At 37.2% G+C, this 21007-nt stretch overlaps 1 protein-coding gene across 22 annotated transcripts in view; it reads right to left on the minus strand.

Moving 5' to 3' along the window:
- The window catches only part of DGKB (diacylglycerol kinase beta), a 786786-nt gene that overhangs the window by 714488 nt on the left and 51291 nt on the right, over positions 1-21007 (minus strand). For 5 of the 22 annotated variants that reach the window (XM_021102453.1, XM_021102437.1, XM_021102451.1 and 2 more), the window contains exon 1: positions 4981-5388. The exons of 2 other annotated variants lie outside the window; for them this stretch is intronic. The gene's annotated coding sequence lies outside the window, so the exon portion shown is untranslated. Of the gene's footprint in view, positions 1-4980; positions 5393-5464; positions 5799-20720; positions 20814-21007 lie in introns of those variants that run through there. 15 more of the 22 variants (XM_021102444.1, XM_021102448.1, XM_021102441.1 and 12 more) reach the window with 10 other exon arrangements.

Raw genomic sequence — 21007 nt, forward strand, 5'->3', positions numbered from 1 at the left:
AAAGCACACATTTCAGCGGAACCCTGGAGAAGGACAGTTGGGCCAGTGGTAGAATCCAAAGAGCATCCCAGAAGGTCACGACATTAGAGCAGAAACTTAGAGGACACAGACACATCATCAAGTAAAACACCAACAGACTGAAGGCAAAGGGATCTGGGTGTCCAAAAAGAAGTTATAGGCAAGGATAGGCATCAGCAGAGAAAAAGGAGGTGACAAATAGCATGTACCATAGAGGGTATAACAAGACAGGGATAGTTAAGAGTAGACTTGGAGCCTTTGGTTAAGAGCATGGCTTCTAAAACCTGACTATTTGGTTCATAGCCCAGCTCTATTCTAATGTCTAACTCATTTAACCCTCTTGTGCCTTAGTTTTCTGTCTTACACAATGGAAATGAAGATGATAATAAGATTAACTCATAAGGATATTTTCAAGATTATATGTGTGAGACGCTTATGCAAGCAATTGGCATGTAGTAAGCACACAATAAAAGTCATTGTCATTATTTTTAAACCATGAAGGAAGAGAGCCAAAGCGCCACACTAAAAATCAACTCTTCGTAGTTCACGTTGTGGCACAATGGAAACTAATATGACTAGTATCCATGAGGATGCAGGTTCAATCCTTGGCCTCCCTCAGTGGGTTCGGGATCTGGCATTGCCATGAGCTGTGGTATAGGTCACATACACAGCTTGGATCCTGCATTGCTGTGGCCGTGGTATAGGCTGGCAGCTGTAGTTCTGGTTCTACCCTTAGAGTAGGAACTTCCATATGCCATGGGTGTGGCCCTAAAAAGCAAAAAAAAAAAAAAAAAAAAAAAAAAAATCAACCCTTGAAACTAACTCTATTCCTAACCTCAAGCTTCAGAGTCACAAATGACAGGAGAGAGACAAGAGAAAGAATCAGGGCTGACAACGTGAGAGTATTTGCAAAGCTCCATCACCATATAGTTATATGACAGGAGCTCAGAAGCATCAAATTTCCTCACAGAGCATGGACATTTATACTCAGATTTTAAAGATGACAGCTTTTGTGCTTGATCTGTAGTAACTGGCATATTGCCAATAAAAAATAACTGAGTCAAGGACATTGTGTTTCAAACTTACAATGCAATACAGACTCCCTGTTAAAGGGAAATTTCTCCATTTCAAATTGTTGACTCAGATTATTCTTTAAAAAGAATTTCAGCTTTTAAATTTAGCATGCTAAGAAAGACCAATCTTAAAATATTGTTTGGCTTTATGCCCATATCACTTTCATTTTATTCCTTGTTAGTATTTGTCTTCCATGACAAGAAGACAAATGACAGTCATCAGGTTATTCTCCTTAACACTTCAAGTTTTACCTAAATGAACCATTTTGTTTTCAACCTCACCAGTTAAAGATGGCCTTTCATTTCCTGGCAAATTTTCAGAAAGTGATTATGCAAGAACTAGTGATATTTCCAAGCACGATTTTACCTCTTCAGTCATCATCTGGCATGTCTCCCCACTTTCCTTTGAATCATCACTTTTACTCTTAAACATATACACACAGACATAGACAGACACACACGCACACACACACACACACACACACACACACACACACACGCTTATGCACACACATGCAGGAAATTATCTTGAAGACAAGACTAGTCTGATTTTCATAATCAGACCTTACAACTATTTAAGGAGCTATTTTGAGTCTCTGCTTTATCTGTGTCTTTAAAGATCTCCATCCCAAATATAGCCGAAGATTGTGTTTTATAGAGTCCCTCACAGCACAGAATCTGGGCAAGTTATGCCAGCCTCCTGCCATGTGAGCCCCTTATTTTCCTCCCACATTAACTCCATCATCTTTCTTCCTGGCAAAGATGTTCTCAGCTTCATTTCCTTGGTTCATGAAGCCAGAAGAGAACACTGAAACTGGTACTTTAAGCTGGGGTTTGGGGTCAATATAAGTCTCACTTAGGTAGACCCATTTTGGGGTATCATTAGAGCTGGGAGTTTTCTCCAGACAATTCTCTCTCAAGCACTCTCAACCTATACTCCATCTGCAAAACAATAAACTCATTCCACTTGATTTGTTGTAGAGTACCATTTAAATAAGATAGAGTGGCAAGGTGACTAGAGTGAGAGCTAGTCACACTTGGGGGCTAAGTCTAGCCCACCATTTACTAAATATGTTGCTTTAGGCAAGCTACATCTTTCCTCTGGGACTGAACTGCTTATACATGGGAGAGAATGCGATCTCCCTCCAGTAGCTTTTATCCCATAAATGAGAAGACATATTCAAAGTACTTAACCTAGTATGATGCCAGAGGGGATTAAAAGGTACAAACTACTAGGTATAAAATAAATAAAATATAAGGATGTAATGGACACTTAGGGAATATAGCCAATATTTTATAACTTCAAATGGAATGTAATCATAAAAATACTAAACAACTATGTTGTACACCTGAAACTAGTATTATATTGTAATCTACTTCAATTACAAAACAAAGTGCCTAACCTAGGGCCTGCCATTAGTGCACTCACAGTAACTAGGAACAACTCATGCAATATGTGGTGAGAAAATCGTACATGCAGATAACCTCAAGAGCTGCCACTCCACAGTCAATAACTAAGAGTGAACAAGTACACGAGGTTCTGACCTGAGGTCAGATTTTGTGTTGGTATTTTCCAAGAAAAAGAAAATGCCAGAAATGTGAGAGAGGCAGTAGGAGAGGCTTCTTCATCCTCTTGTCTGGAGCTTCTTCCTGGCAGGTGCTCCTAAGCTAAGGGTGTTACTCTTAAGAGACTAATGCAAGCGTATCATGAATACATAAGTACAGTTCTGTTCCTGAAGCCAGCCAGGAAGAGAAGCGCCCAGGAAAGGATATGTTTAAAATGTCACTTCAAGCCTATAGATCAACATCACAGTCATTATTAGCAGGCAGAATTAGATTGAGGGACCAGCTGATCTCTGTCTGGTTTGTCCAGCCACAACTCTTCCTTCTTTCAAGTGTGTGAGGAAAACCATGAGTCATAGGACACTTGGCTGGTTCAGACACTGTTCCAGCAAACCTTACCAATGGCTTAAACCTTAAAGTAACTGTTTTGTTTCAAAAGTAGATCAGAAAATCTTCTCCTCAGCTATAAGACGTGGCTTGCTGACCAGTAGGACAACCAAAATAGGAAGCAAAGGTATTCCCCAACCTCAATGCCATCTACCTAAATTTCTATCTTTCAAGAAATTCTGCCAGATTCCTATTCAATCTAAATTCTCATCAATTGTAATCAGGCTCTCAGCTTGATTTTTCTTTTCTTAAACTAAATTCTTCAGTTTCAAGTAATGATTTATTCTAGAGTATAAGGGAACTGCTTGCAAACTTACTTCAAACATAGTTTTAGTTTCTGTATAGATGTTTCCTTTTATTCTTCCTTTGCACTGTCTAAAATTTTTAACCACTTATATACACACTATCACAACAAACATTCCGTGGATTAAATATGGCTCAGTGACTTACAAAGTCAAATGCAGAGTTTTTTGCACCAAGAAGTTATGGGTGTGGAATAGGTTACCTCTAACAAGTTGAGTATCTCAATAACAACACAAATATTATATCTGAAGATCTCCAAGATAGGTAGGCAAAGTAATTCAAATTATACTCAGAATATGTTTAACTTTTAATAAAATAAGCAAGATTAGGTGGATTAAAGGAAGAATAACATGATTTAAAACTAAGATAATTGGAGACTAAGCTTTAATTTCCTCTCTTCTAATGATGGAGAATTTCAGAATTATTTTGTATCTCACAATGGTTATTTCACAAGTTTTGATACCCTTCTATCCTATAGAATTAATAGCAACATGTGAAAGTGTTCAGCTTAAAATCTTGGCTTCCCTTTTAGACAACCTCTGTTTTTCCATTAATATCTCCTGGGGAAAGCATAGTAATATAGTCATTTCTTCTACAGTCCTGTTGCTAAGTTGAGTATTTTTGTGTGACATATCCTTTCTGCTTGAGGGATTCCCTTTTTTCTTATCCATTATAAAAATCTAGTCAGTGTAAAAGAGGACCTGGTTGGAAATACCCCAACATTTTTAGATTAATTATTTCTGGTTTCCCTTCTTAAAAAGACTTTAGTATTCTGCCTGCATTCACAATCAATTTGGTCATTTGCTTTACAATGGGCTGGCCCTTGCTGACCTGTTTTTACCTCCTTTGAAAAGTTGGTTATCTGCAATTTGAGAAACCAGTACAAGTTGTTTTTTAAAAGTTTTTTTAAGCCTCCATTTTTTGCCAGTGAACACAAATGCTTCTTGGTTCTAAGCACAAAGTCATCTATGTAAAAACCACCACTTTGAAATCACAAGAAGGCACTGCTTAACAAGTGGAGGAGATTATTGCAGTAGTAAGAAACTAGGGGAATCCTGCATGGTCCACTCACTACAGAGTATTTTCAAATGTTCATCATATCATCAGTGTCACCTAGACTGTTGCCTAGCAATTATCTAAAGACCTACTTCATGTTTTATTTTAATAAAGTAAATCAAAGACTTTTGTTTTGTTCACTGCTTTATTTTATAGGTTAGGAATAAGTCTGGAATGAAACTTAAAATTAACTGGGTATTTGAAAAATCTAAGCCAGCCTCGTTACAAATTTTTTGTTGAAAATGCAAGGTGCTATCCATCAGTAACTTTCAGAGCCCACTCTTGTAATTAAATCTAGAGCACAGTTACCCGTTTTGCTGCCGAAAATCACTGTGAACAGGGCGCCTCCTGCATACCTAACCAACAAGCAGTTTCCGTCTGCAAATAACTGAGAGGAACCCCACCCGACTATAGCATAACTAGGATAGGAGTCAAGGAGAAAAACCGATTTAATAGCTCCTGCCAAATTCAAAGCTATGCTTTTCTAACTTTCCTCGTCATCTCGTCGGCTTCCCTTCCCCCGCACAACATCCCCAGAAGCCACTCAAATTGCCGACCGACCGTGCGGAGTTTAACTTACTGCAGCGTGATGCAGGCGAAGGCTGGGCACATCTCTGGAGCTAGAGCAACTGCTTTTCCGGAGAGGAACTGGGACTTGCCAGCTCTCAGGATCCCTTCCAATTCACACGCTCCGCACAGTCAGAAGGCTTCCTCACAGCTCGGCTTCCCCAGAGGAGTAGAGCTTCAAGAACTCTGCTCACAGCATCTCCTCCTGTCTACTTCCACCCCCTTCCAGAACGCACAGCCCATGCTAACTAGTGTCTGAGAGATGAAAATTGACTTCCAGGCAACAACACTGGGCTGCCTGCAGTCCACTGCTTCCTGACAATTTGCAAGTCAAAAACAGCGGAGGCTGAAAGATGTAGGTTTCCGGAGCCTGAAAGTCATCTTTGGCAGCCCCCTTCCCTACCTCTCACTCCTCCCACTTCTCCCTCCTCTCCCGCAGCCACCCCCAGTCTCCCACTCAAACTAGGTATCACGAATGATTATTTTATCATCCATACCAATAAGCATCAGGAGGAATTTGTCAGAGATGAAATACCTGTTGTCCATGACTAATGCTCTTCTCTCATCTGAGTCCTTGATATATATCAAGACGCACTGATATTGGAAATCTGTGTGCTGTGTGTGTGTGTGTGTGTGTGCAGCGAGGAGGAGGCAATCTGCGCGGCGGCTGCAAGCAACAGCCCTGCCTATCTCTGGCTGCCGCTTCCACAGCTGCTGTTGCTACTATTGCTGTTGGAACTCAGGGAAAATGAGACAGAGAGACAGTGCTTTACAGCTATTTAACTGCTGGACCAGTAATAAGACAAGGGAGGAGACCATGCAGGAATGAGTGGCTGTTGTTGAAACATTGAGCTCCATCTGCAACAATCACTACCATTCAAGATATATTTCCCCTCCAACAGGAAACCTGATACCTGTCTTCTCCTGTCTGCTATCTACTAAGTATAGTCCTTGATGGGTCACTGTTCATCAACCACCTGCCTAACTCACTTTGCTCAATTGCGGCAGCTGCACACACTACTTCTACATGCAAACTTACTAACTCCAGGACAGGTGATTATGGGATGAAGAAGGAAAGGATGGGAGAGGAGGTGAATGTGAAAAGAGTTGTATGTATATGTAACCAATCAGGACACAGATAAAAATGAAAATTTTGAGCCATGATATAAAAAAAAGGCATTGGGGTAATAAAAATGTAAGCCAGTAAATAATCATGCTTATTTTATATAATGTGTACAAAACCAGATAGTTACAAAGAGTGTGTTTACCAGCTTAAAAGAAGGGTATCTTGATATATACGTGCCTTGGTGGCTTTCAGCCTTCCTGTGTTATAGCCATTGTGATTTTGACGTGTTAATATGCCTGCCAGCTCCAGATTCTAGTGAAACATACTGGTTACTGCTGCCTATAAACTCTCTCTTTCTCCTTATTGGTTGCTCATTCTCTGCCCCATTTTACCTCCAGATTATTCTCACATAAGATGATATTCATCAGAACTCAGAAATTAAAGAAGTTCTCAAAACCCCTAAAGACTAGAATATTTCTTAGTGACTAAATTTTCTCTTGTCATAGTTTGTCTTCATGTTCTTGTTCTGCAATAGATGGGGAAACCATGAATAACACTTCCCAAACATAAAAAAACACTACACTTAAATGAACAGTACTATTAATCCACTTTCCTCATTCAATCTTCTGAGCTAAGAATAAACTTCATTCCTTTTAATGTTGTTAGTAATGAACACCTTTAATTATTTCTTCCTTGTTCTGAGCAATTTTCATATTTGCCACACATTTCCCAGTTGTTAAGGGTTGGTTGTATAATCAGGATTAAATTGGACAGATGTTAATGCAGAAAGAAGAAAGCCCCTGAAAATATAACAGAGAACCCAGAAGGAGGAAAAGAACCCAAAAGGATTAAATAATACAACTTTTCTTGATCTGTTTATATTAGAAAATCACTGCTGTTAGCTAAACGGAGGCTGGTTAATGTGCAAAGCATTTCCTAATTATCTAATAAATATCAATTTACCAAAACCAACCTAACTACAACTGTAACAGAAAATACATAGGCTAATTTTTTGTAAAAATCATGCAATACGTTAAACCCACAGTATTCAGAATGTTTAATGTCAAAATCCTAAAGAAAAATAATGCCAAATAGCCACATATTTCTGCCTCTTAATTTTGTCTATTAAATAACTTTATACAACGCACAATTACTATTGAAAATCTGAAGAGTAACTTCACATTTTCATACCTCTATACAATGCAGTGTAAGAAAGTAGGCAAAAGTAGTGTACACCTCTTAGAGATACTTTTGATACAGAGACTAATTTACCCAGAGGTGATGTGATCTGAAAGTTATGCTGCCCTTCAAACTTATTTGTTACTAAAATTACCAGAATGTGATATTCCATAGTTTAGTATTGGGGGGATAACTTTACTTTTACCCTTATTTTAAAACTCTAATATATTGAGGAAGAGCAGTTATAATTTAAACATTCCCGAGAGAGAAAATTCATTATTTTTCTTGCTGATAAGCAAGAAACTAAATATCCAGTCTAGGTAGAGAAGGAAGAACCAGAAAGTACTGAAATACTTGGTAATTAGCATTTAATACTGATTTGGTTGGCTTTTTAAAAACTGTTTTCAATATTACTGAGATTTAAAGAAGAAACAGATTTCTTAGCAAAATACCCACAATTCCCAAAGTTTCGTAACGGAAGAAGAAAATCTTCAGTTGGTGACTGATGGCTGACCCTTAATCTCTGACTCTTTTAACTCAGGATTTTTCATTTTGTAGGAAAACATATAAATCATTGCTTTATAACTGCATGCCCATTTCTCTAAGATGCCTCTCTGCCCCAGCACTAAATGTTGGGAAACTTCATAAAGATCATTGCATAATTAATCAGTCTCAAGAAAAAATAATGGTAGAAAAATGAACTTGCTCTATAAATTCTCATTAATCAACAAAATCTATAATTTGTGGAAATATAGAAAGAATTTCTTAATTTTCTACTAAATCTCTTTTATCATGGACATGTATATTTCTAACCAAATTCTGTAATTTAATAATACTTGCTCACTGAAGAAAAGCCAAAGGATGGTAAACTCTACCATGGCAGAAGCCTTGTTTGTTTAGTTCACTTATGTGTCTTTGGCATCCATCAAAGTGCTTAGAATATGGCATGTGCATAGTAAAGAGTTTTGTTTTTTTTTTAAATAAATGAGTGAATGAGTAAATGAATTTACCTCTGCATGCAGGCCACTGGGAAAATAAATGAACTGGGAATAAAGATGTTTAAATTCTCCCAGCCTTTACGCTGCTGGTAAGTAACTGAGGCACTTTAGGGCAGTGACTCACTTCTTACGGTCTCAAAGCATCCTCTTAGGCGTATCACTCACAGACTTCACAAAACTACATAATAAATATCTGTCCCCAGGACTTCTCCAAAATGATTTTTCTATTATACAAATTCAATCAATAAGGTTCCCTAAAATCTCATTTCCTGAGCATTTTACAAATGAGTAAAATTAAGACCTATTTAATCTCTGCGAGAAAGATGGTTTTTCCCCCCACTTTTTGTTCCCCAATCTGCAACTAGTCTAGTGAGTATTGGACCAGATCTTAAAGAAAATAGGAAGTTACACATTTATATCTGTGTGTGTTTGTAAAATAAGAGTCTTGAATCAGACAAGGCAACCTTTTGTAAATGGAAATTAGGTTTTTTGTTGTTGTTGTTCTTTTTAGGGCTGCGCTTGATGCATATGGAGGTTCCCCGGCTAGGGGTTGAATTGGAGTTGTAGCCACTGGCCTACGCCACAGCCACAGGAATGCCAGATCCAAGTCATGTCTTTTTTGGCTGCCCTGTGGCAAATGGAGAAAAAAAAAAGAAGAGGAACCATAACATAGGAGTTCCCATTGTAATGGCTCAGCAGTAACAAACCTGACTAGTATCCATTAGGATGCGGGTTAGAACCCTGGCCTTGCTCAGTGGGTTAAGGATCCAAAGTTGTCATGAGCTGTGGTGTAGGTTTCAGACGTGGCTCAGACCTGGCGTTGCTGTGGCTGTGGTGAAGGCTGGCAGCTGCAGCTCTGATTTGACCCCTAGCCTGGGAAATTCCATATGCTGCCAGTGAAACAGTAAAAAGACCAAAAAATAAACATAATAACATGACAGATATTGATAGGCCCTTTGATCTCATCTAGTCCAATTTTCATATTTTATGGGATAGGAGCTACCATCATAGTTTACCATGGCTTATTTCTGGGAAAGCTGTTTACCAGTCTCTCCACTGGACACTCTGGCTAGGAATAACACAGTTTTAGATGTGTGAGCTCTGACACAAAAACTCTCACTTTTGATTCTCAGGCCATGCCAATGACTAGTTGCATGGTATTTGGAAAATTTTTTTGTATACCTTAGTTTTCTCATCTATACAATGAGAATTATTTTTTTCAGCCTCATTGAGGTATAATTAACAAAACTGGAATATATTTAAAATGTACAATATGGTGATTTGAGGTACATATACATTATGAAAGGATTCCTACTACCAATTTAATTAATATACCCATCATTTCACATATTTGATTTTTTTCATTTTTTGTGAGAACACTTAAGTTCTACTGTCTCAGCAAATTTCAATTATACAGTACAGTTTTACTGACTCTGATGTTATACATTTATTCTTATAATTTATTCATCTTAAAACTGAAAGTATGTACCTTTTTTACCAGTCTCTCCCTAGTTCCCCCACCCCCAGCCCATGGTAACAATCATTCTACTGTTAGGAATTCAACTACTTTTTTTTAATTCCATATGTAGATAAAACTATACAGTATTTATTTTTCTCTGTCTGGTTTTTTTCACTTAGCATAAAGCCCTCCAGGATCATCTATGTTGTTGCAAGTCCCAGAATTACCTTCTTTTTAAGGCTGAATAATATACTATGTGTATGTGTATATGTATGTTACTATTAACATACTCTCTCACTGCTAACTCTTGTAGGGATTCCAGTTAGTGCTGTTGACTGGAATGAGAGGCATCCCCTGGTTCCTGGAGGATACCCACCAAGGGATACAGGACAAGTCTAGGATTGGAAGTGCAACTAGGGCTGAGGGCCAAGGAAAAGCAGATGCTTTGCAATGGTCAGAAAAGGCTCACATGCTAGGGGGGAGGTATACCTTGTTTTGTGTGTATATATCTATAAACACTTTCTTTATCTGGTCATTGGTACACAAGCACTTAGGTTCTTTTTATACCTTGGCTATTGTGAGTTATGCTGTCATGAACATGAGAGTAGAGATACCTCTTCCAGATAATGATTTCCTTTCCTTTGGATATATGGACATAGAAATGAAAAGAATGAATCATATATTATAGATCTATCTTTAATTTTTTGAGGAATCTCCATACTGTTTTCTACAATGGCTATACCAAATTATATCCCTACCCACAATGTACAAGGTTCCTCTTTTTTCACATCTTTGCCAGCATTTATCTCCTGTGTTCTGATAACAGACATCCTAACAGGTATGAGGTGACAACTCACTGTGGTTTTGATTTGCATTTCCCTGAGGATTAGTGATTGCTGAACATCTTTTCAGCTTTGTAAATTCTGATTATCTTTCCAAAAGCCAGCTCTTGGTTTAACTGATCTCTATTATCTTTTCAGTCCCTATTTCACTTAACTCTGCTCTGATCTTTCTTTCCTTCCTTCTACTAATAGGCTTAGTTTGTTCTTCTTTTTCTAGTTCCTTGAGATATAAAGTTAAGTTGTTTATTTTAGATCTTTCTTTTTTCTTAACGTAGGCATTTATCACTACCAACTTCCCTCTTACAACTGTTTCTGCCATATCTCCAATTTTGTATGTTGTTTCCATTTTCATTTGTCTTGATTTTTTAAATTTTTCTTCTGATTTCTTTTGGATCCATCAGTTGTTAAGGCACATGCTTCTTAATTCTACATATCTGTGAATTATTCACATTTTCTTCTTATAATTGATTTCTAGTTTTATATCATTGTAGTTGGAAAAGACTCTCAATGTCATTTCAATCTTCCTAAATTAAGACTTGTTTTGTGACCTAACATATGATTTATCCTGGAAAATATGCCACAGGCACTGTAAAAGAGGTGTATTCTGCTATTGTTGGAATGAATGTTCTGTGTATGCCTGTTCTATCTACCATATAGTTTAAGTCCTCTGTTTCCTTATTAATTTTCTCTCTAGATAACCAAACCATTATTGAAAGTGAGGCACTGAAGTCCTCTATTATTATTGTATTACTGTCTGTATCTTCCTTCAGATTTGTTAATATTTGCTTTATATATTTAGTTACTCTGACATTAGGTGCATAAATATTTATAATAGTTTCATAATCTTGATGAATTGACCCCTTCATCACTAAATAATAGCCTTCTTTTTCTCTTGTTGCCCTCTTTGGCTTGAAGTCAACTTTGTTTGATATAAATATAGCTAACTCTGCTTTCTTTGGCTTGTCTGCATGAACTCTCTATTGGGTAAATCACTTATCTCTGTTTCACTAAGACCAGTTTCTCAAGATTTATCTTGTTCTCTTGTTTGAAACATATCCTCCTATTTTGTTCATTTTCCGTGACTCTCCAAGTTGGCGTATAAACATCATATAAGAGAGCCACCTCTCTTAGTCTTGACAGACTATTCTCTTGTAGGAGATGAAGTCTGTTAAATCACTTTGATCCAAGCTCCAGGTTGTCTCTGGATCAATCCTTTGTGCTTATCCAAGCTGTAGTATTTTTTCTTACTGGCTCCTAGTATTTGAGGGTATGCCAAGATGTGTAAGTGCAAGGGGGATGACTGTAAACAGCATCTAGATGCAGGATGATTAGAAGCCAGATCCTCAGGTAGCAGCTGGGAAGGTATGTGGGTGAGCCTCTCCTAGGGAAAAATCAGGAGACGGGCATTTTTTTCCTGCTTCTTCTAAACTAAGTATGGGTGTATAACCATGGCAGTGTGGGGGGGGTGCTCCTGCTCCCATTTAAAAATTGATTCTCTGGAAGATATTCTATGCTCATGGAGTCGAAGAATTGATATTGTTAAAAGGACTATACCACCCAAAGCAATCTACATATTAAATAAAATCCCTACCAAAATATGGAGTTGCCTTAAAAATATATATATATATATAGAAATACCATATGACCCAGCAATCCCACGCCTGGGCATCTATCTGGAGGAAAACATGACTTAAAAAGATACATGCCTCTTCATTGCAGCACTAGTTACAATAGTCAAGACATGAAAGCAACTGAAATGTTCATCAATAGAAGAATGGATAAAGATGTGATACATTTATACAATGGGATATTATTCAGCCATAAAAAAGAACAAAATAATGCTATTTGCAGCTATTATATCAAGTGAAGTAAGTCAGGCAGAGAAAAACATACATCATGTGATATCACTTATACATGGAATCTAATGCAAATGATACAAAAGAAGTCATTTATAAAACAGAAAAACTTATAGATTTTGAAATCAAACATATGGTTACCAAATGGGAAACCAAGGGAAAGAGGGATAAACTGGGAGGATGGGATTGATAAACACACACTACTATATATAGAATACATGACTAACAAGGACCTAATGTACAACACAGGGAGGTCTACTCAATGTTCTGTAATAACCTATATGAGAAAAAAGCAGGGATACATGCATAACTGATTCACTTTGCAAAGCTAATATAACATTGTATATCAACTACACCTCCATAACATTTAAAAAAAAATTCCAATGGCATTTTTTTCACAGACATAGAATAAACAGTTATAAAATTCATAGGAAAACACAAAACTCTCCAAATAGCCTAAGTGATCTTGGAAAGAAGAACAAAGCTGACATTAGACTTGCCAATTTCAAACTATATTATGAAACTATATCAATCAAAATAATAAGGTGTTGTCATAAAAACAAACACATAGATCATTGGAACATATCAGAGAGCCTAGAAATAAACCTATGCATATACAGTCAATTAATTTACAAGAGCTAAGATCATACAATGGGGAAAGGATACTCTCTTCATTAAATGGTGTTGGGGAAACTGGACAACCACATGCAAAGGAATGGAACTGTACTCCCATCTTACACCATGCATAAAGATCAACACCAAATGGATTAAAGATTTGAATGTAAGAACTGAAACCATTAAAACTTCTAGAAGGAAACATAAGGGGTAAGCTCTTTGACAATGATCTTGGTAATGATTTTTATAATTTGACACTAGAAGCAAAAACAATAAAAACAAAAGTAGGATTTCCCGTTGTGGTAGAGCAGAAACAAATCCCACTAGGAACCACGAGGTTGCGGGTTTGATCCTTGCCTCGCTCAGTGGGTTAAGGATCCAGCATCCCATGAGCTATGGTGTAGGTCACAGAAGTGGCTCAGCTTTGGTGTTGCTGTGACTATAGCACAGGCCAGAAGCTGTAGCTCTGATTAGATCCCTAGCCGGGGAACATCCATATGCTGCGGGTACGGCCCTAAAAAAGCAAAAAAAAAATTAAATAAGGGAGATTATAAACCTCTGCACAGCAAAAGAAATCAACAAAATGAAAAAGAAACCTATATAATGGGAGGGAATATTTGCAAACCACCTATCCAAAAGGGGTTACTGTCCAAAAAAAAGACTTAAGACTTACATAAGTCAATACCAAAAAAGTAATAACCCAATTACAAAATGAGAAATTATGTGGACAGACATTTTTCTAAAGAAGACAAAACAAATGGCCAACAGGTACATGAAAAGGTTGTCAACATTTTCAGGCATTAGGTACGTGCAAATATTAAAACTACAGTGAGGTCCTACTTCACACCTCTTAGGATGTCTATCATCAAAAGGAAAAAGCTAAGCATTGGTGAGGATATGAAGAAAAGGAGATCCCTGTGCATTATGGGTGGGAATATAAATTGATATAGCTAGTATTGAGATCAGTATGTAGGGTCCTCAAAAAATTAACAAAAAGTACTATCATATGATCCAGAATTCCCACTACTGCAAACATTTCAAAAGCAATGAGAAGGGGATCTTAAAGAGACATCTGCACCCCCATGTTTATAGCACTATTACTCACAATAGCCAAGAAATGTAAACAATCTAAGTGTCCATCAGTGAATGAATGGACGAAGATGCAATGTGTTTATATCTATCACACACACATACCACCCCCCCAACACACACACTCAGTAGAATCTTACTCAGCGATGAGAAAGAAGACAATAATGCCATTTACAACAATGGATGCAAGTCGATGGCATTATGCTAAGTGAAATAAGTAAGACAAAAGAAGGCAAATACTGCACAGTATTATCTATATGTGGAATCTTAAAAAAAAAATCAAACTCATACAGAAAATTGAAAAGTGATTGTCAGGGATGGGGCTGGCTAAAGGAAATACGTTGGTAAAAGAGTACAAACATTCAGCTACAAGATGAATAAGGTCAGAGAATCTAATAAGACATGATGACTACAGTTGATGACACTGTACTATAAAAACAAAATCTGTTAAGAGGCTAAAACTTAAATGTTTTCACTAAGTTGAATGAATGAATGAATAAAAACTAAGGTGATAGTTAACTAGTGTTAATTAACTAGGTGGGAATCTTTTCATACATGCATGTATCTAATCACCACAACATACACTTTAAATATCTTTCAATTTTACATGTTGATTATACAAAAAGGGTGAAATTTAATTTTTTAAAAAACTAAAAGCTACTCCTCTGTTTGCTACAGTCCTGTTGGAGTGGTGAATACAAGCCCCACTGGCTACCAGAGCCAGGTGATCTGAGGGTCACATCCCTCAGGTGGCTATCATAAAAGATGAGACACCAGGGTGTGTACAAGATACTTCAAGAAAGATGCTGGTGAGCTGGTTTGATAGTTGGAGTGCACTGGAGGGAGAAAGCAGTGGAAGTGTTCACTGGTTCCCCTAGCAGAACAGACGATCATAGCTACTCCCTAGATGCCTGAAAATTAGAAGCCAGAGCTCAGGGAGCAGCGTATGAAATATATAATAATATCCCTTACAAGAAAAGATGGAGAGATGGGCATTTTTGCCTGATCTGTCCATGTTGAGACCTGGGGTGATAGTCATGGCTAGTGCCCCACTGCCTGTTAAGAACTGCTTCTTTGTTTTCTACAGTTTTACTGGTCTTATGGACATAAGCTCCTTTGACTTTCAAAGCTATGTGTTTTGGGAGCCCATCCCTTGAGTGAAAGCCTTAAAAGTTCAAGCACTAGATGTGTGTTTCAAACCATTCACTCATCAGGGAGAAGGTGGGAGTTAGGGGTTATCCTCCAATTGTGCTGTTCTGTGCCAGATGCAGGGTTTATGGGGAAAGTACATCTCAGCCTTTTCTACCCATTTTGATGTTGGTATTTTCTCATCCACCTGATGCAGAGTAGTCTCTCAGCTAGTTTCTGTATTTCTCTCAGCTCTGTAATATAGAGCTATACATTCTATGCATTCATGAGAGGAAAGAAGTTCAAGAACCTCCTATGCTGCTATTTTGGTTCCTCTTGAAATAAGGATAACAGTAGCAACTACCCTGTGGAATAGTTTAGCAAATCAAAAAACTTGGTACATGTAAAGCACATAATATGCTGCCTGGCAGAGTTCTACACATGCCTATGCATATTCCTACCTGTGTGTGCATACACACACACACACACTCACATCCACACACATACACAAAGACTCTTCTTTTCATTGGACTCATAATTTCTGAGGTTAATGTTTAAATAAATGACTTTTCAGCTTTTTAAAAAATTTTATTTATTTATTTATTTATTTGGTCTTTTTATGGCTGCACTTGTGGCATACAGAAGTTCCTAGGCTAAGGTTGAATTAGAGCAGCAGTTGCAGCCCTAGCCACAGCCATAGCAATGCCAGATCCAAGCCATTGCATCTGTGACCTACACCACAGCTCACAGCAATGGGTCCTTAACCCACTGAGTAAGGCCAGGGATCGAATCCATGTCCTCATGGATACTAGCCAGATTCGTTACCGCTGAGCCATAACAGGAATTTTTAAAAAATAAATAATGATGGTAGAATCTTCATGATTCTCTGGAGTTACCGTCGTGTCTCAGGGCTCAGATCTGGTGTTGCTGTGGCTGTGGCATCGGCCAGCGACTACAGCTTTGATTTGACCCCTAGTTTGGGAACCTCCATATGCTGCAGGTGCAGCCCTAAAAAGACAAAAAAAAAAAAAAAGGAATCTGCATGATTCTCTTAGGGGCACCAAGCATATTGCTGATCTAAGAGACACTTAAAATTAGGGAGAATTCTTCCTCTACTTCAAAGAATCTAAGTAATGTTGTAACGGGGTCTGATGGAACAGTGATAACATGAATTACTGAAGAAACCATTCAGTCATAACTTTTTTTTTTTTTTTTTTTGTCTTTTCTAGGGTCGCTCCCGCACATATGGAGGTTCCCAGGCTAGGGGTCTAATCGGAGCCGTAGTCACTGGCCTACGCCAGAGCCACAGCAACATGGAATCCAAGCTGCATCTGCAACCTACACCACAGCTCACGGCAACTCCAGATTCTTAACCCACTGAGCAAGGCCAGGGATCGAACCTGCAACCTCATGGTTCCTAGTCGGATTCGTTAACCACTGCGCCAGGACAGGAACTCCGAGTCAGTCAAAACTTTTTTAAGCATCCACAATTCTGAAGTCCTAAGCTACACACATACTTAAGGAACCATAGAAAATGCAGCAAAATGTGATTTAAAGCACAAAATAGAAAGCTTTCGACAAAGAAACTATGGTATTGAGATTGAAGTTTTAGGTGAGAAGTTGGCAGACCCTAATATAACCTAACCATTCATTTGGCTGTCTCCAGGATGGCTGTGGATTACATTGTAATTGATTTAGCAGTGGTCACCCGTATAGTGAATTTCAGGAGCAATTCCTGAAAATGACCATATTATGCATTGTATGATCTCACTTTATTATTTAGACCGATGGCTTAAAAGAAGGCAAAGGATACATATTCTGTCATGACTTTTTCTTTTTTTCCTTAAGAAACCAGATAGGTAGATTTAATTAATTGTTCTATGCCTTCTCTAACCCTAGAATGGCATTCCATCATTCTCTTTAACACTCTAGAGGCCATTTATTTGTCTTTTCACTGCACTTACAGGCCAAATTATATTTATATTTGTACAGAGCCTACAAGCAGAAGGCACTCAGATTTTTCAATTACACTGATCTGGAGTCATAACAAATAATCCTTTTAAATGCCATTTTTGAAAGAGAATATGTAAGTCTTCATTTAACAGTGAACTATTTAAAACAATGCGATCAGTTTCAAACAGATACTTTAGCTTTAAGCTATTTAAGTGGTTAGATGTGGTTTCTATTGTTTACAGTTTAGGGAAGACTGCCTTAAGATGACATGCAGGTACTTTCTGGTAGGGTCAGATCTTGAATAGCTTTCTATCATATCCTTTATGCATTTAACTTTAAAGCATATTTTTATTAAATTGAAACTTGAGATCACTATAACTTTTAGAATGGCAGGTGACCTGAAAGGAAGGGCTTGTACTAAAATCTGTAACAGTAATTATACCCACCTTCACTATGCATTAAAAATGTATATACGGACAGATTCATTTGGGTGAATTTAACAAAGCCCGTCATTGAAAAGACAAATGTTATAGTAAAAATTTTGATAACAAGGTTCATTATCTTTACTACTTTGAAATCAACCATCTGTGTGGTATTTGTCCTTAAAGTTCGTTTGAGAAACTGAGGATGTATATTTTTCAATTAACCCTCTCAGTCTACTAGCTGAGAGATAAAAATAAATAATAATAAAGCATGTTCACAAAATATAGAAATTCATTCTAAGCCTCAATTATTAAAAACAAACAAACAAACAAAACAAACAGAACTCTTATTACTTTGGGATGGCTTCCTTTTCTATGATTCCCCTGAATCCCACGCAAAGAGTTGAAGGAGGAAAAGTTTGATCATGTATGTGACCTGCACAGTCCCCAAATAGCCAATGAATAAAGACAATTCATCTCACCCTATAGTTTAATAATTTCTTGTTTTCAGATTATAACCATATTTTTAAATGTCAGATTCTCAAAAATCTCAGCATAAAGATAGAGCTCCTAAAAGCATGATTGTTTGGTGCAATGTTCCTTTCTGCCAACTATTCATAGACTTTTTTTTGGGGGGGGGCACACCTGCAGAATGCAGAAGTTCCAAGGTCAGGGATCAAATTCAAGCCACAGCAGTGACAATGCTGAGTCTTTAGCTGCCAGACCACTGGGGAACTCCCTCTTATATGCTCTTTTTTAGCCTCGTCATTCTTAACTATATTAATATTTGTAGTTCTTAGAATATTATGAGAAGACACAGAAAGAAGAATATTTCTCACTGTAGACTTATTAAACAGTCACAAATATATCCAGGCCAATGTTTAAAACTAAGATTTCTTGGCCAGTACAAAAAATTAAATTTACAAATGGGCTTCATTATATGTCAGCTTACAAATTAAAAATAAATTGCATGATTAAAACAGACAAAGACGAACTATATTTTAAAAAGTCAGTCACTTTTCCTCAGTTGGCATGACCTGAATTCAGGTACCATCTTTGCCCTGGATGATTTATCTAAAAATGGTTTTTTAGGTTAAATAGTTTCATGACACACTGGCACATAAGCACTTTTACATCTACAGGAATCGTCATCCAACTATTATGGAAACTTTTTCATCCATTATGAAAATCCTGTTAAGCTGTGACATTATGATACTTTATACAAACAAAAGACATGATATTAATTTAAAAGCAGGAAAAGTAACAGCTAGATTAAGCAAATCTTTTTCTTAGAAAGATTTATTCTAAAGTTTATTTTTAAAAAGCCTGGTAGAGGAGTTCCTGTCGTGGCGCAGTGGTTAACGAATCCGACTAGGAACCATGAGGTTGCGGGTTCCGTCCCTGCCCTTGCTCGGTGGGTTAAGGATCCGGCGTTGCCGTGAGCTGTGGTGTAGGTTGCAGACGTGGCTCGGATCCCGCGTTGCTGTGGCTCTGGCGTAGGCCAGTGGCTGCAGCTCCGATTCGACCCCTAGCCTGGGAACCTCCATATGCCGCAGGAGCGGCCCAAGAAATAGCAGCAACAACAACAACAACAACAACAAAAACAATAACAACAACAAAAAGACAAAAGACAAAAAAAAAAAAAAAAAAAGCCTGGTAGAGCATATGCCTTCATGTTAACTTTTTGTTTCCTTTTTTGCCCACCAAAATATATTCACTTTTAATAAGAAAAAATATTTTAGGTTAGTTACTAATCTAAGAGGTATATAATATGCAATGGCACCTCATTTAACAATCAGAACTATCTTAAGTGGCAGATGCTGCTGTTACTTCCAAGTTTCAGATAAAGAAACAAAGTATTAAGAGCTTAAGTAGTTTATCCAAAGACCAAAGTCAGTGATGAATGGCAAGGCACTGGATCTTTATAATTTGACTCCAGATGTCATACACTTAACAGCTCTGCAACACTGATTCTCTACTTCTAAAAAGTAAATATCATTTAATCTATGAAATTCAAATGAGTAAGGCAATGTAACAGATAATTGATGAATCCATGTGTGATCAGTTCAGGATGTAAACAATAAGTTCCTGTTGTGGCTCAGGGAGTTAAGAACCCAATTAGTATCCATGAGGATGTGGGTTCGATCCCTGGCCTCACTAGTGGGTTAAAGATCCGGAGTTGCCACTAGCTGCAGCATAGGTGGAAGACATGGCTCACATCTGGGAATGCTATGACAGTGGCGTAGGCCAGGAGTTGCAATTCTGATTCAACCCCTAGACTGGGAACTTTCATATGCTGTAGTAACAGCATTAAAAAGGGAAAAAAAAAAAATGTAACTAATATTTGAAGTGTCAGTAATTTATATTAATTTTAAATTACTTGGAGTAGAATTTTGACAATTTAGTATCCTCATTATATCATAAATTCAGATATAGTTTATATCAGATATACTTCATAACAAGGTAAGGAATAATTAATAGAGCCATTAATTTACGCCTTTTAATAACTAAATTAACTTTACAATGCATACATATAGTGAAACATGCTACAGGATTATAGTTTTTTTGTGTGGTTCTCCTTCATTACACTGTAAGCTCGGTGAGGGAAACAAAATATCTTATTTGCCTGTGAAGCTTTATCTCTTTGAAAAAAAATCGGAATTAAAAACATTGTCAAAATTGTCAGAGCATTAATAAATGTTTGTGTCAGGATCTGTCCAAATGCTGAAAATACTTTAAGCGGCTGATTTTATATTATATAAACATTATAGTCTGGTATTAAAGAATAAGTATATTTTCCTTTCAAAGGCTTAGGACAATTATTAATTATACAGTATATTTGTTGTTTATTTGCTTGATATTTGTCAGTCTTATTAACTTGTTAGCTCTATGAGAGGCAGGATTCTAAAAGGATTCTTCTGTTATCGTTTTTTTGTTTGTTTGTTTGTTTGTTTGTTTTTACCGTTATAGCTCCAACATTTGGCTCAATGCCTGGCAGATGGTCACTGAAGTTTAATGATCTATTAATTACCCACATATAAATAAAATTAATTAATTCAGAAAGTTAGTAAATATTTTGTTTCCCTTCAGAAAACATAACTGTCTTTCCCAAGTCTAAATCATCTGAGAAAGATGTGTATGATCACCTGAGGCCTTCATGGTACCTTAGGCTCCAGGATTAGCATCTTGGTACCATGATCCAGAGAAACCAACTTGCAGTAACACCATGCTTCCTTTAGCTAAGATAGAGATCAAAGATGTTAAAATTAAAATGAGGGTTAGTAAATTAACAGACCATCTTCATTACTTATTTTCTGACCTTATTTACACAACAATATGCTGGAATGTTGTATGACACTAAAGCAGTATCTAAAAGCCAGGAAAAAGAAGAGGCTGACTATCAGGCTAAGATCTTTGGGCTATGTTCAGAACA

The sequence above is a fragment of the Sus scrofa genome, chromosome 9, assembly GCF_000003025.6.
Source record: "Sus scrofa isolate TJ Tabasco breed Duroc chromosome 9, Sscrofa11.1, whole genome shotgun sequence".
NCBI lineage: Eukaryota > Metazoa > Chordata > Mammalia > Artiodactyla > Suidae > Sus > Sus scrofa.